The sequence below is a fragment of the Ptychodera flava genome, chromosome 5 (genome assembly GCF_041260155.1).
Source record: "Ptychodera flava strain L36383 chromosome 5, AS_Pfla_20210202, whole genome shotgun sequence".
NCBI lineage: Eukaryota > Metazoa > Hemichordata > Enteropneusta > Ptychoderidae > Ptychodera > Ptychodera flava.
In genome coordinates, this window is record NC_091932.1 from 25,218,351 (window position 1) to 25,235,864 (window position 17,514).

Here is a 17,514-nt window from a genome sequence, read left to right on the forward strand (position 1 = left end):
TAACATTATTGCTGTCGGATAAACAATGCTGACACTTTCATTATAATTGATGTGAACACCGATTCTTCAGGTACGTCTTTGTCACTAAGTCAATTTCCTCAGGGGATGAAACACTCGTAATCTTGTCTTCTAATGTTTGTTTTGACGTCTTCCAAATTAAATGTTAGCTCGGCAGATACATGCTAATGAGGATGCCAAAGCACCTGCTCGACATCTCACGGTTCAATCGAGGTCTATCTATACTCAGCCGTCGCTTGGATTCTTTTTTTCTGTGTTGACGCAAATGATGAGACGCCACAGGGTAACGCTGCATAGGTCAGGTTATTCGGAATTGATGGATGGATTGTTGACGGATGAAGGAGCTCATCAACGGAAATGTAACCTTGAAAGAGAGGACTTCAAGACATTGACAAATTGCACACTTTGTAGAGCAGCTCTTCAAGGCTACATCTTTTGTTCTCCTCGTTTGTCTGTTTCCAATTTGTGTTGGACGATGCATGGGTGATGCAAGGTAGCCGTCACTGTTAATAATTGAATACATTCTAATAGATGTAGTTTCTGTTATTTCATCACTGGAATAAAGCGATGTGTGTTATGACCATGCCTCCTTTCTATTACGGCGAGAAGATTCTCGAATTCACGCGAAGCATTGACATAAAGTTCCTGGGCCTAGACCTTTTCTCCATCCAAGAACGTAAGCAAACCGCTTAAGCGCAATGGTTTAGATTTACTTCTGCGCCCGGCTGTTTTTCAGATAAAGACAATTACGTTTTAGCATTGAGAACTCAGTTTGGTTTCGACGAATGCTATCAATGACGGAGTCAGCTGAGAACATGTCTCTAAAACATATGATATATGATTTACTGGACATGTTTTGTTTGTTAAAGCCATACAGAACGGAAGGATCCAGTAGGCTGCTAAACGCTTTTTCCGTCTGTGTTCCGCTTAGACTGAAAGATGATACCGCAGCTTGCCTCTGAAGTTAATACCGTTTTCTAGGACATGACAACATAATAAAAGGTTTGCTAAGCTGCTTCGAATCAAATGCAAGACGCGTTACATTCTCCAAAGGGAAAAGTGACGACAAAGAGTACAAGTTGTCGAGCTGACTAAAAATGCGTGTAGGTTTTCGAAATTCAAAATAATGACCATGTAAATCTCTAACGAAATAATTTAGAAAAACATGCATAAATGTACTATATACAGAACATAATTCCTGCCATAAAAACCAAAGTGTATATATTCTGTCAGATCCATTATTCTACCGACATTAATTTTCCAAGTGTTCCGTAACTTTGCAACTTTGCTTTGCACGTTATAAGTTTACGCCTTGTGGGCTAATAAAAATAATATCTATCGGCAAAAGAACCGTTTTCGCCTTGTTTTCAGAAACTGCTGTGACTCCACGTGCATACTTTTCTATTCATGTGTAAACAAGTACGACAGTAACTTACATCTAATGCATAGCAACTGTTCGCAAGACCAGAACACGTAGCAGTGTCTCCCAGTCCCGCTTAGAAACACATTAACTTTTGCAGCAATGGCCATCAACATACAAATGTACATTGCAAACATATCAAGCATTAGTACATACTGTCAAAGCGATGCGAGTTATATATCAGTATGGACCCCGGCAATGGAACGTACGCACAGTTTTCAAAACCGTCAAGAGAGGAGTTCAGAGGCCCCGTTTATCATTCTTAATCTGTGAGGTGACCTCAATCTCTGAACGGTACCATACTGAAGTAGGCCAATGTGATATCTTGAAAACCCCTCAAGAGGTTATAAGTCAGGAAGGGAAAGTTTAGCAGGGATGCATGCAAAATGCATCATACCTGCACTACGTTGTGGCTTCCTCTGTAACTTTCATACATGCGGGAAACATCCCTTCCCATCTTCAAGTCATACTATGCCACAGCAATTCCCTACAATCAATCCGACTAGACGCTTTCTCCGTGCAATCTACACCCTCAACTACACACATATAGCAAGTTGTAAGTAGAAAGTGGCATTAAAAGAATAATAGAGGCGGGGAACTAAACCACATTGCGGACAAAAACATAATTTCAATAAAATGTAATTGTGAAGGCAGTGACGTATCAATTCAAAGTTTAATACTATAGACCGTCAAATTTGTTATTCCCTCAAACTAGTGACAAAATATTCGATTCATGAATGACGAAAATGAATATTTTGCGGAGGTCGAAGGTTCTACACATATAAAAAACCATGCTTTTCCATCCGCTATGGATGTGTCGTATGTACATTAAGGATTATCATTTGAAATAATTATATTATAATATAATATATATATATATATATATATATATATATATATATTATATATATATATATATATATATATATATATATACATTGTATATTCTAATGTGTGTCTTTGTGTGTCTGTCTATGCTCGGTATTCTATTAGGTGTGGCTGTGTGTCTGTGAAAAGCTTCAAGTGGAATGATTTATGTAACAAAGATCATGTTTATTTGCTTCTTAGACGTATAGAGTAACTTTTATGAAAAAAAAAATTACGGTTTGTTTACGACCATGAAACGATAACAATCATTCTCTTGTGGATTTTTTAAGGTTAAAGGAGAATGAAACTTGACCTTACTGTTTTTTAACTCTCCTTTGGAATACAATCGGCACCTCAAGGGTCAAGGAAACTCATCAAGGGATGCGTTATGCTTCACTGAACTGTCTTTAACAACGTATAAAAACCATAATATTAATATGCAACGCTGATGGTAATTTCTGATCTCCTGTATAGCAGGAAAAATGCCATTCTCTTTATTGCTGTGGCTGTTACAAATTAAAATTGCAACCGACATTTTATGTAATTTTTTGGTCTTTACATGACGAGCTGAAATTCATAGCAGCATATTGTAGTAGTATGCGCCTCGAAATTGCAAGACTTAAAGTTTTACTGACTCTCGTAATTCAATACGGCCGCCAAGCCTCTGCTTACTCGATAGGGCAAATCAAGCTTCCATTTTAACAAAAATAAGACTGAAAATGTCAGTTGATCGAAAAGCTACCAAACGAGCCCCTCAAGGTTGTAGACTAAAAAGTTATTGTAAAAGTTTGAGTCCGATCATGTCTCCCCGAGGCACAATCTCATTTAATTGAAATTTCATATTTATCATATTCGTATCATTTTTCACCCGTAGTATAAGAAGTGACAGCAACAATGGAGGTCATAGCGTAGGCGATAGTGATATAGCATACGAACCAATAATATGGCTTCCATGATACGACGATGTCGAGTATTTGGTTGGAGTCATTACCACCGTTAATTACAAAAACAATGTTACTTTTGGGACAGCAGTTATCGCATATCAACACGCGCTTTCAAAGATGAGCAGGCGTACACAATCGGGAGTCATACATTGGCGGTTGTTCTACGACAGACAGATTTGATACATCCAGGTATGGTATGAATTGAACATCGAGACTACGCCAAATAAAACCCAATTGTATTTAAGTGTATCGAAAAACTGATAAGAACAACTTACAGTAGAATCGATGTGGTACAACAGTAAAATCGATGTGGTACAACAGTAAAATCGATGTGGTCAACGATTTTGTAATCACATTTTATGAGGAAAGACTATCACATGACACTACCAGGTGCAATCAACAGCTAGGCGGTAACAGAGGTATCAACTCCCTCTGCAAAAGTTGAAACATTGATCAACAGGAGGTCAGACTAAGTCAAAACAACACACCTGATCCACAAACACCGGCACCGGCGTCGGACCACCTGCTAGACGATGTTTCAACTTTTACAGACGGAGTTGATTAAAATGTAATTTAAAAAAAAATTGTTGACTACATCGATTTTAGTGTTGTACCACATTGGTTTTACTGTTGTTCTTTTCAGTTTATCGATACACTAAAATACAATTGGTTATAAATTGAGGAACGCTGTTTGACATTGAAGAGAAAGTTTTAAAATATTGAATTTGCTTTTTAGAATCACACTTTGGAGAACTGTCAACGGTGGAGACTGGTGAAGAAGTCAGGAAGTTTGTTAAGTTGTGTACACTCACTATACCGAAAATTGTACGTATCTGTCTGAATGAGGATAAATTCCTCATCAGATCCTGTCTTGGGATGCTGAACATATTCCCAATAGCTTGGAATTACACCGTGTTTGGGTGATAAGAAAAACGTTTCTGCCGATAGAAAGTGACGCACCTACATTCATTACAAACATTCTCCTTCGATAGATTTTGCAACAATTTAACTCGATACGACGTTCACTGTGCCAAAGTTTTGCCGCGCTCACACCTACACTGACTGCTTGAACATTCTTATATTACCTTGATCGTACTTCCCGGCCATGAAACTGTACAGAACACCGACGACAGTTTTTTCTCGGTGTAGTGTGTACGGGTCGGTACAACGATTGGTATTTGCTACACTGAACGTATTATATGGATGAGAACAGCAGACGTCGTATTGGGTTAAATTGTTGCAAAATGTGTCAAAGGAGAACGTTTGTAATGAATGCAGTTTGCGTTATTTTCTATCTATCTTTCAGAGACTTTTTTTTAATCACTCAAGCACGTTGTAAGTCCAAGCTGTTTTGAAATTCGCTGTAATATATTTGTAGAAACTACTCCGCGAGGTAACCTTGAATTGTAAATTGGCCTGGTGATAAACCGAATAGTCAACGAGTCCTCTGTGCAATTCCCTCTGGAGGGAAGCTGACACACCAATCACTTATCAATGTCCCACGCGACGCCGAACAACACTGCAAATAAACTGAGCTCCCCGTGTGTTTTGTTTCGCACGGATTAATATGGGACAAAATCGTTGATTACCAAAGGTTATCATGCGCTACATTCCTGTGCCGTAGTAACAACCTAACGTAAATAGGAAAGTGTGATTTAAACGACTCTTTAACCCTTTGAGTGCTGTAATTTTACCCACTAAAATTTGAGTGGCACATTTTACCAAATTTTATGAAGTTTTCTGTAATTTTTTTGATAATTTTTGGACCAAATGGACATAAAATTTCATTGGCTACAGATTTTTATCAAAATTTTGGCAAAAATCTGAAAAAAAATTACGGGGTACATTTTATAAAGGTCAGAAAAATTTGCTTTGGCGCTCAAAGGTTTGAAACAAAAACTTGTAAATTGAACTCATTCCAAATATCGTGTCAATATGCAGCATATGCAATTATACCAAACCATTTTAAGTTGACTTCATAGAAAATGAGCTCTGACATATCCTCAGTAGGATAAGTGCTAACCCCCCCCCCCCACCCTCTTGAATTTAGTTCATGTTCCTAAGTCCTCATATGCACCGAATGCCCTTTTCTAACTGACCTGCTCATTTGGGTGGTGAAAGTTACCGTGGTTTTTTTTAATATTTCCGCAGACAGTTGAAGCTTTATCGATGTAATCGATCGTATTGTCGGTCGACAGAAATATATTTTGCAACCTTTCTACCGGCATAACATGTACGCAGTCAATTAGAAAATGCTGAAGGTGAATTATTCATCAAAAGCAGGTGGTCGGTCTTTTCCAATGGAAGCTTATTACGGCTTTCTTGCCTTTTTAATAAATCACGACAGGACGATACAATGATGCAAAAATGAATAAAAACACTTCTAAACAGAGAAGATGAAGAGATTAAAGCTTATCTAACACAGTATTATAACAGATCTATTTAGAATGTCTAAAGTCGACGTACGTCCGAGAGATGGGTGTCGGTTATATGTATTCCTGTAGCAATGGATATGTCCTTTTTATCGCTTACCTAAGTGGTCTCCTCCCTACCTAAATATGCGCGAACGGTATGTTAAACTCATGACAAGACACCAGAAAACGCAGGAACCTAAAAATAATTGCGAATTCTAAAAGAAACAGCTGAAACAGCGAACCTGCTGTCGCTTTGGAAACTGCGAGTCAATTCCAATTTAGTATTTGATATGACAGCGGTATCTGCAGTCTTCAACGATCTTGGCCAATATGAAAGATGGCAAGAGCGGCATGTTTCCAAGCGATGCGTCACCGATTGACAATTCGACCTACACCGTGACGAGCAGCAGCACTCACCATCCAGGCGACTGGATAATTCACATAACACGGCCAGTTAAAGCAAATTGAAGAGAGAAATTAGATATCAACTTCGGAATGCAAGTTACGCTAAATGCAAGCAGATGGGATAGGAATATTTGACTGGTATTTCCATTACTCGAACAGTATCAGCTCAGTACAAATATGTTTAAAAAATTCCAGAGTTTTGTCCTTCTGCTTGGTTGAAATGTGCTTGGCGTTTGAGCGCCATTGAAATGCACATATAGTATGATCATCGTTTTTCCCAACTGCGTAAGTGTGACGCCAGTTGGTCCTATGACGCCCATAAGGAATACGTGAAGCAAAAATGTTCGAAACTGACCTGCGCTTATACCAGTGATAAGTAGATGACTAGAAGCCTGTATCATCGCTGAATAAACGTAAGAGAGGTACAGAATATCAAAATATCATCTTGCTCGCAATAAAGTACGTACAAAGAACAGTATCCCCCTGTTGATGATATCATGCAAATAAAACGTACTGTAAAAAAATGAGATAAAAAAGAGAATGCAGGAAGACAGCCTGCTTTTAAAGGCTATTTGTTACCATGCTTTCAGCATATTCCTTGAACACTTGGTTAACCTACAATAATATGTCAGACGAGGCGAAACGGTATATGCTGAGTAAACCAAACACTGTCACAAGTACAAATATGTGATACATTCTCAGTTCTTTCAGTGGCATCGTGACAATGACCTTCAGAATCGAGGTGTTTGCCAAATATTTGTTTATCTTGATGGCATTTTTACAATCGTGTTCTTCGTGTTACTCTTAACATTGTAGGAGAGAAGGATATTTTCCATTCTGTGCCGACAATCGGCTTGAAAGTCATAATTTCTTGTGGTACAGTTGCTTGTCCCAAATGGAGCAATTATAATTTGTTCACGTTCGTGCATTGGCTGCGAATAAGGCCCTGTTAATAAGGTATGTTAGATTAAGGAGGTCAGCTGAAGTTACCGATATGGCTAATGTCTCCCCTCGATAAACACTGAACACTGTGTTATTTGCTACAGACCATAAAAGCAGAAAGCAAATTATCTTCGTCGATTTATGACTTGTCCTCGATTCTGTCGGTTGTGCACGATCAAATCATGCGCAGAGAAGTAGCTTATCACCGGCCAGAAACTTGATCATGTCCGTTAAAACTGTCAATAAAGCATTAAATCGTAGACCTAACCGCGCAATGATGGGTAAATGACACATAAATGAGGGTATGTCGACAAAGAATGCAAAAATTGACAGATAATATCTACTGCGCGTAAAGTCCAGCGGTATAAGCCTAAGGCATAGACAAAATCCAAGTACTGAAGCTGAAATTCAACTTGCAACAGCACGTACGGTGGGAAAACGTGGAAACTCCTTTAGAATCAAGTTGCGCTCTCCAGCGAAATTGAGACCATCCGCATTGCAATCAATCAACGAGGAATGTTTGTAAATGAAACTCAGTGGAGCGTACGCCAAAATACGTGCGAGATGATCGGAGGGCTGTCGTATTCTTTTTCGACCTCTGAATTTTAAGCTGCCGTATTCATCACTGTACATGCAAAATACATGTGTGTGGTGTGTGTGTTCAGCTGTGGCGGCAACATACGCCAGTTGTGTGGATCTACATGGTGTTAGATCAATTCCGTTTTCAATTGCTGTCACGATTACCACATTATCTACTCGGTGCACCAATTATCTGTGTATCCCTCCTCACTGTGCAGTTTTGAAGTCTGGCATTCGTAACCATAGAAACGTAATAGGCGGTTTCTATCTTTTTATCACGTGGTAGGTGCACTAATTTTTACTGATTTAGAATTTCACGTGGACAGTTGAGACTGTACTTTAGTGTTTATTCATCTTACATCTAGTCATTAATGCGCATTTTTTCTCCCATTAATGTAGTCACGGGTGATTCAGCAAATCGAAAACATGTCATTTTCAAAATAAACCCTTGTACACTACTCAAGCTTGCGTCGATAGCTCACTTTTCAGTGAAGAATATGGTTTATTGCACCAGACAAAAATCTAAAATCGCTATATATGGGCACCCATTTCACTTCCATTTGGAAATAAACATCAATTTGTCTCGCAAGGCGTACTGTCAGCTCACTAGTGCAACAGACTATACGATGCGATAAGATGATAACGCCTTAGAATAAATATCATTTCATGCTTGGTATTTTTTATGTCACAACATGATAAGGCCTTGCGGTTATCCGTTAAATCATACTTCTTGCTTAGATGCTATAAGTACGTTTCAGTCAGCTATGTATTGCCTGCAGAAATGCGTATGCAAATCGCGAACGCAAAGTCAGAGTCGCACAAAAAGTACACTCAACTGCGTCTCTCTTATATCGCGCAAGTTATTTCAAAGGAAGTGGAAACATGTTTGCTTATAAGATGCAAACGCTGATGATATATACCAAAAGCAAGAAAAAGACCGATGAGTGTGTATTTCACATGTCCACATTGGGAAAAGCCCCGTACGAAGTATACAGTACGCACACAGTCAAAGGGCTATTGGACCATTTGTGGTCCTGTTGCAACCTAGCATTTGTACAACGCTAGCAACGTAAAGTGCACTTTTCTCCGGAAAGAAAAGTTAAAGTCCACTGAAAAGTGAAACACAACAATACCTCAGATCAGACACCACCGCCGCACCGCAGTCTCCCGGCCTTAGGTTTTTGAATCAGATCACTGCATAAAAGTTTACCACAAGAATCTGGACATATATCGGACATCTGCGAAGGTCGGTACCCGGAACTCGTTTAGAGGTGAATAGAAATGATACGACACCTTCTGTTCTGTCAGATTTGCATATAGTTGCTCATGCGCAGAAAAGGTAACAACTGTTTGCCTTGTTGTTGTACGCACCTGGACGAGTTTTAACATCATGAAAATCTATAATCTTCTCTCAAACAAACATATTAATCCCCCTAAAATTAACATTGATATAGTTAACTATTAATGAGATATAGTAAATATACATAATATGACCAAACAGAAATGCGACATTGAGATTTCCCACGAGGACATCTGTATACTTTTATATATATATATATATATATATATATATATATATATATATATATATATATATATATATATATATATATATATATATATATATATATATATACCAAAACTTGTTTGTATCTTCTCAGAGGGGTAAAGTGCTCGATGCAGGGATGCAGAGCAATATTACAATAAATATGAGATCACATCAAGTATGTTTGGTACCTATTACTCGAGTTTCACGCATACACGCGATCGTCAGATAGGTAGATTTTATTGTGTGAAATTTGCTTCAGGTGCTTACATATAAGTGTCAGGTTGGGTCAAACCATTTGGTGTTGTGGGTTGGATTGAAATTTGACAAGTAAAATTTGTTTTCGTGTCGGCACTTTGAGACCAACTCGGAACGCTTGTTTAAAAGGCTAGATTTATCTGCATTGATTATGAATAGCTTCTCTGTAAGGCAAAGGTTGCATTTCTTTGACACATTTGAGTAACTACTTGCTTTTGATAGGATTGACCATGATATATTAAATGGTTTGTCCTGAGATTTCAAGTGACAGACATATTTTGACAATTCTGTGCTGTTGGCGTATGCCTTACTTCGAAAAGATTGGACATGATTTGCATAGCGTGTTTTAAATGTGTTGTCAGTTAGACCGATGTAATGTTTCGCCTCATTGGCATCGCTTGTAACAGTAGCTTTATAGATTATAGATTTAGACTGGCAAGCCCCCTGGAGTGGGCAATTGGTCTTGATGCGGCACTTACATACATCAGTGGGTTTTCTATCATTGCGCTGGGTAACCCGTTTGTTGTGTGATTTTATAATGCTGCCCATGTTGTGCATGCAGCTGTAGCTTAATTTAACTGGAATTTGCAACGCAACACACCACCATTGCAGATAGTGATGTTGATATCATTATGCATTCAAGGAAATCACTCCTATTTGATGACTCTGTACCATGGATGAAACGTGATAGCACCAATTTGTATGACGTTACAATGGGAAGTTATGACGGAGCTGAGGTATGTGAACTGGTGGGGCTTTATATTCTCAACATACTTGCTTCATCCTTCGATAAAAACAATATTGGTCTATATAGAGATGACGGCCTGGGTGTAATCAAGAACGCCACTGGCAGAAAAGCAGACAGAATGAAAAAGGACTTATCAAAGACGTTCAATGACCTCGGCCTGAAAGTAACCATCGATGTAAACAGAAGTATCGTGAACTTCCTTGACATAACTCTAAACTTGAGCAACGGCCAATACTACCCATACAGAAAACCTAACGACAACACGATATATGTCAATAAGAAATCCAACCACCCTCCCTCCATAATAAAACACATCCCCGATACAGTTGGAAAGCGCATCTCCTCCATATCCAGCGATGAGAGTCTGTTCAACAAGGCATGCAGTGATATTTACAGTGAAGCACTTAAGGCCAGTGGGTACGATGACCAGCTAAATTACACACGTGTTGACAAGCCGGTAAAGAAAACAAGGAGCAGACAGCGTAGAATTACATGGTACAACCCACCCTACAGTAAGAGTGTGAAAACCAACGTCGGAAAGGAATTCTTCCGTCTCCTTGAGAAACATTTCCCAAAGGATTGTAAATTACATAAAGTTCTTAACAGAAATACACTTAAATTAAGCTACAGCTGCATGCACAACATGGGCAGCATTATAAAATCACACAACAAACGGGTTACCCAGCGCAATGATAGAAAACCCACTGATGTATGTAAGTGCCGCATCAAGACCAATTGCCCACTCCAGGGGGCTTGCCAGTCTAAATCCATAATCTATAAAGCTACTGTTACAAGCGATGCCAATGAGGCGAAACATTACATCGGTCTAACTGACAACACATTTAAAACACGCTATGCAAATCATGTCCAATCTTTTCGAAGTAAGGCATACGCCAACAGCACAGAATTGTCAAAATATGTCTGTCACTTGAAATCTCAGGACAAACCATTTAATATATCATGGTCAATCCTATCAAAAGCAAGTAGTTACTCAAATGTGTCAAAGAAATGCAACCTTTGCCTTACAGAGAAGCTATTCATAATCAATGCAGATAAATCTAGCCTTTTAAACAAGCGTTCCGAGTTGGTCTCAAAGTGCCGACACGAAAACAAATTTACTTGTCAAATTTCAATCCAACCCACAACACCAAATGGTTTGACCCAACCTGACACTTATATGTAAGCACCTGAAGCAAATTTCACACAATAAAATCTACCTATCTGACGATCGCGTGTATGCGTGAAACTCGAGTAATAGGTACCAAACATACTTGATGTGATCTCATATTTATTGTATATATATATATATATATATATATATATATATATATATATATATATATATATATATATATATAATATATTGAATATGCTTGAGCTTGTACGCTTTCCACCTTATAGTTTCTTTGAAGAATATTTTGAGTGGGAGCACATCCGACATCATGATAAGGTTACGTGCTTTCGCATCCATATTGCGGCATGAAACGAGACATGCCGGTGTTTACGCTTTCAGTATCCAGGCTGAAAGAGAACTCATACACATCCAATGGGTTGACGTTGTAACGAGGCAAAAATGCCACGGCGGATGAGAGCTGCCACGGCTTGATATTTACGGATCGTCAGTGACATGTCAAGCTTGATCCAAGTGACCTAATATCCTATGGCCATTGCATGCATTCATTTGGCGCAGAGCACATTCGGCCATTTATTTCTGACAGTGTGTAGATTTCATGTCAATAGTTCCCTATTAAGTCGGTCATAATTGGCATCAGAAGATATGCCGTGCACTTAACTGCTACACTGATTTCGAACTCGCAGTTTTAAGCCTATTCACAAATATACATGATGTGGCAGACTGTATAACACACCACTGATATATGATTTATTACATTTCACCAAAGAAACTAAATAATGCATTTGTCTTCCAATAGAACGATATAATTTATTGACAATTAGTCAAGCATTTTAAGTTAATTGAATATCAAGCGAGATGTCTACAATCTGTGTATTCCTTGCAACGAACAAAGATATTCTTTGCTGAAGTTCAATCACTGAATCGGTGATGCAAACTTTGGTCTAAGATGTATCAACTCCAGCAATCATCACACAGGACCATTGGGAGACCATCGGCTAATATCGAAAAACAAAACGTTTATAGTAGTCTGCTACGCAAGTATGTTAAGGCATGGACCACTCTGGCGAACATATATGAATCAAATATGTCGCATTGTATGGTCAGAATTGACTGAAAGGCGGTAGAGTTGTTCATGTCGTGACAGAAATGGTAACGTAAGGCTGAAAATTTACATTTCCCCGCCAATATTCATACATTAAAAAGGAATAATTTCAACTTGTAACTTAAAAGTGTTGTATGTTTTCTGTATATTCAGAAAGAGTAATTATGACTCAACATAATAGATTCCATACCCTAATAAGAATAATTTGACATATCAAATCACTATGATTTATAAATGCCTGTGAAACGTAAAACATTGCCGGATTTTTTAGATTTTCAAAGAAAAATACTTAACATTTATGACATAGACAGTGGTTATTACACGATCGAGTTTTATTGCTATTTTATATCTACTTACATTTTGGATTGAACAACTTTTCGTCTAGGGATGGAAATATCTTAATATTTTCCAGATGTGATTTTGGAGGGAAAATATCGTCTGCTAGTTACGTGACTTGGTCGAAATCCCAACATTGACACAAATTTTGTTTCTACACACTCAGAAATATATTTTTGATAACACTCAAATCATTGCGATCAGAAATTCGAAACTTGAACTTGATCCTTAGCTCCTATGAAACGTTAAAAGTTTCAGAACCATACAAATGCTTGAAGGTAGAACGCACCTCGGGGACAGATATTCCGACTCAAACTTTTACATTTTTGCTGATATATCACTTTTTGGGGTTCATTTTAAAGCACTTGGTGTAAAAAACATTTCACTGGCTTATTTTTTCGCAATTCGAAAATTGTATTTTCTACATAGAGTTAATACAGGAATGGCGGCCATTTTGAATTTTAAATATCGCAAAATGTTGGGCATTTTGTTTCGCTAGTACCAAACCTTGCATGGTGACCCTGATTATTATTGTTGAGTTGGTAAGAGAATGGTTGAAAGTTTCAGTCAAGAAAGTATTAGCTAAAGTTTAAGTCCTTCACTTTCGAGGCACATACTACCTTAACATACATGTGTGGGTAATTTTCACATTTATGAATATTATAGAGAACATACATACGTACATACGTACATACATACATACATACATACATACATACATACATACATACATACATACATACATACATACATACATACATACATACATACATACATACATACATACATACATACATAGAGGTTTGTGTATAGAGACATGGTGAGATAAAAAAGACAGACATTTGCAGTGATAGGGTAATAGAGACAAATAAAACGATTCTAATAAAAACCAAAGATGTGAGACGTAGCTATAGGGACGAAATATTATTATCAACGTTAAAAGTTTTGTACATTGCTGCAAATGGTGCGAATTTTACTAACTTGGGAATTGTTGCTCTGCCATTAAAACACAGATAATAATTAATTTCTGTCATAAATATGTTCCAGGCAGTCATTCCTTCGTATGTTTACACTGCATTCATTTCACATGGTCATATGGGTCACTGTACTCTTCATACTTAGGCTTAACCAATGGGAAGAAGGTTAATGAAACATACACTTGTGGTTGCGGAAAACGATGTATCTTACAGCTTAGCCCCCTTGTACCTGCTGTTCAAGGTGGAATTGATTCTCAATGTGATCGGACAGTTTTCACTTACGCTAGCGCAAGCACCGCTGTATGCTCTCCGAAAGTCATCGTGGGTTAATATATTTTGTCTCGCTCTGAAATAGTTTATAAAATTAAATTTGTAAACTGTGCGGCACAGTAGTATGATCACAATTCAACGACTCAACTAGGCTATCTCGCTGGCAAAAAGAGAAAATAACAAGTAGCAGAAGTAACTGAGTACAATGGTTGTTCAGATCTATCATAGAGAAACACATGAAAAGATAAAAAACAGAGTGTAAACATCCAAACAACTGAAACATTGCCTAACGGTTATCTCTATTCCTCGACGAAAGTTATAAAAATTCCTGCGAACAAAAAGATATCAATGTTACTCATGCTATGTGAAAAAAAAATTCCTAAGAAACTCAGTTTCTTTATCTTTCTTCTGAAAAGAAACACTTTATGTTGTATCATTCAGGCATAATAGTGTGACTCGCAGGTGCTTTATGGGGTTCGTTAGAGAGTAGTTCTGACTGAGTATCATCGGCACGTACAAACTGACATTTTCTTGAAATGTCTTTCGACATTATACATTGTCGAGTCAGAGGGCGTTTCTGTCTTCTCTGCGAATAAAACGACGTTCACGTCACAGCGATCGTGACGAGGAAAGGTCGAATATTCTTGGCGGAAGTTTTTGCGGTTTGCTCAAACTAAATTTCAAAGGTCACTAATGCGGATACATGCGTAGGATTCGAATTCAAAGGCGGAGAACGCATGGGGAAAAAACATAATTTCCTTGTGATAGTTTAAGTAGCATAATTTGAGATGTAAAAAAAGTATATTTGATGTGATGCAATATCCCACATAGTCTGCTATTAGTTGAGAATTATTTTTCTGTTCTGGATTAAGGGTAAAATGACCTCTGCATTTAGACCTTATTTCGCTCGTACTGTGGCGCCTCAAAGTCGCTGCAGATTTTGTTCGTCACAGAAAACTGAACAGAATCATATTTATGAGATGTATACTGTCTGCGAGAAAAGTGGTTGTCAGTTCCGCCATGGGGAAGAAATCATGTAGGCATGTCTTAGTTTTGTCACTGCGAATATGGGCTTATTTCAGACACAATTAAAGAATATTTTTTTATCATGAAGAGACTATATCGTGATAAATAATGACTTTTTTGTACAAAAATTGATACCTAAATAACATAGAAGACGATTTAAACACATGAGATATTTTGAGAGTCTTTCTAGATGTTAATACAGTAGGTTTTCGATCGGATTCGCACTCACAACGTACAGCACCCAGTCACCTAGTGAAGACATCACAGTCAAAACCGCTCGACCGAATCCCAACCTTTAAAAGACTGGTTCAATAACGCTAAACATCATACGGTGACTCGAGAAACACTAAGTCGTACTTGTTAATTTCAACATGTCGTGTGCCTGAGTTGCAGGGCTTCGGGTTTCACGCTGTTTGAGTGATTTCCAATTCTGAGTTGATCTAAACTAGCGTTATAGTTAAATCAAGCTATTTCAATGTATGCGATGAGAAAGCAAAGTGAATTTAGCGGGCTTAAAACGTATGAAGCCTGCGCATCCTTTCCATGGATTTGACCTTGAGCTTTGCATTAGGCCGGACATAACTACGAAGGAACGAGACAAAAAATAAACCGGTATACAAAACTTTCTTCCTTTAGAAGATTGTAGATCTATATTATGCCCTCGGGCAGAACAGTGTGATATAAATGTGCTCAATATCCTCTCTTCCATTATCGCTACATCTTCTGCGGGGAGGCGATATGAATTCTGTCGTTGAATGGCATCTCGAAGTAGGTATACAGCGACAATTCTCACGTTATAACGAGTAACCATTAAAACCTTAGAGTGATTGTATTGAGTTTGAAATCGCACGTGCAACCACGTTTCATGCGAGTGGATAAGATGTGTAGTGTGGACGTCATTAAGCGAAGAGCGGTTGTGTTTGTCAAATCACATTGATAGCTAACTTTAATGGCTGGCACTCGTCTTCCACATTACTTTCAAATCGGTCATAACATATAACGTGTGTTAGTGAATCTCATCAAAGCCAGGACGGCTCGCTGATAATACGCGTATCAAACCTTCAAAGCAAGGCAATCCGCCTTACAGAAGTAAGAAAATAACCCTGCTCGAGTGTATTCGCTGATCACTGCGTCTCACGTGACCAGACAAGCAGCATGTAATAAGACGCAGGTACAGGCAAACTGCCATTTTGAAATGTGCTAGTTTTTGGTCTCCCGGAAGTTGTTAATCGCGCATGTCCGCACATAATGCATGCTTTTTTGTCGCGTGCTTTTTAGTCTAATCTTGTAGCTGCCAAAGCTTGTAAGTATGGTTATTAAATTATTGGTTAAATTCAAGCCATGTTTGCATCATGAAACTATGATAATTTTAGCTTTACTTCCAAGTAAAATTGAATAGCCAATGACAGCGCCCCATGATTCAACCAATAAGATTTCGTAATTCGATACATGGCGGTTTCCCAGTACCTGCCTCTTTGTGCTTGTCATTGAGGCGCGGACCAGCCAACTCGAATGTACTGAGTTTTGAGTCAGCAAGCATGCGCATTGTTGAAACTCACATTTATTTAGAGTTCCATTTTACCCGTCCTGTTCCTTGGCCATAAGGCGGAAGAATTTTGCGGTCTCTGATATTGTCATATCATGATGAATCAAAAAGCCCCCATCATGGTAACAGGACTATAATCACGGAGAGACTGGACGTGGAAGGATAATAGCTTACCAATCCCTTTTACTCGCAATTAGTAGCTGTGAACATACATACATACATACATACATACATACATACATACATACATACATACATACATACATACATACGCTTGTAATTTGCATGTCAGTATACTTTGCTGTGACTCACACAGAGCAAGTGCAAGTGAGTTATTTATTATCTGTTGAATAGTATCGCTTGCTGTTGTGACGATAAAATCTATGAACACCATTTCCACGGAGATAATCACTCAAGGCTTTCACTCTTATAGATAAGCAAATTTGCATCCAAGACGCAGGATTTGACAAAAGGAGCATTTATATGTCGCAGAAATTCAATGAGGGATCACTTATGCTACGGAAAGAATATATGCCCGTTTAGAGTAAGATTTTTCCATTTCACCGAGAAATTTCAACACTAAGTTAGATTCGCATCATGTAACAGCCAATTGCATACGCGAGCGGTTAACACATTCGATATCTACCAACCCTCATGGGACAGTCTCGTAAACCGACAGCGATGATGTATACATATAAAGACTCGTAGAAAATCCGAGAGTGATTATAAGTGGGTGAATCAGCATTGTTATTTTATTGGCGATAAATTAGGCTGTACCCTGAAGGCGGCAAGTATGCGCAACAAGAATAACAACTACCTACATATTGCATTGTATTGAGCTGGAAACTTCACGTCTGTGTATGAAATTCAGTGAAAGCGTAACACTTTGTCGGCATCGTGTAGCGTTTGATATCCGTGGAGCAATCTACATCAAACTGTTTTATCTAAATTCCAGCAATTAGGCGTTCTGAACGCAATGGC

The 17,514-nt window shown here is 38.2% G+C and overlaps 1 protein-coding gene across 2 annotated transcripts in view; it reads right to left on the bottom strand.

Annotated features, from left to right (window-relative positions):
- The window catches only part of LOC139133357 (trissin receptor-like), a 164,611-nt gene that overhangs the window by 138,546 nt on the left and 8,551 nt on the right, over window positions 1-17,514 (bottom strand). Inside the window, exon 1 of one of the 2 annotated variants that reach the window (XM_070699912.1) lies at window positions 8,723-8,872. The exons of the other annotated variant lie outside the window; for it this stretch is intronic. The gene's annotated coding sequence lies outside the window, so the exon portion shown is untranslated. Of the gene's footprint in view, window positions 1-8,722; window positions 8,873-17,514 lie in introns of those variants that run through there. 2 annotated transcript variants of the gene reach the window in all.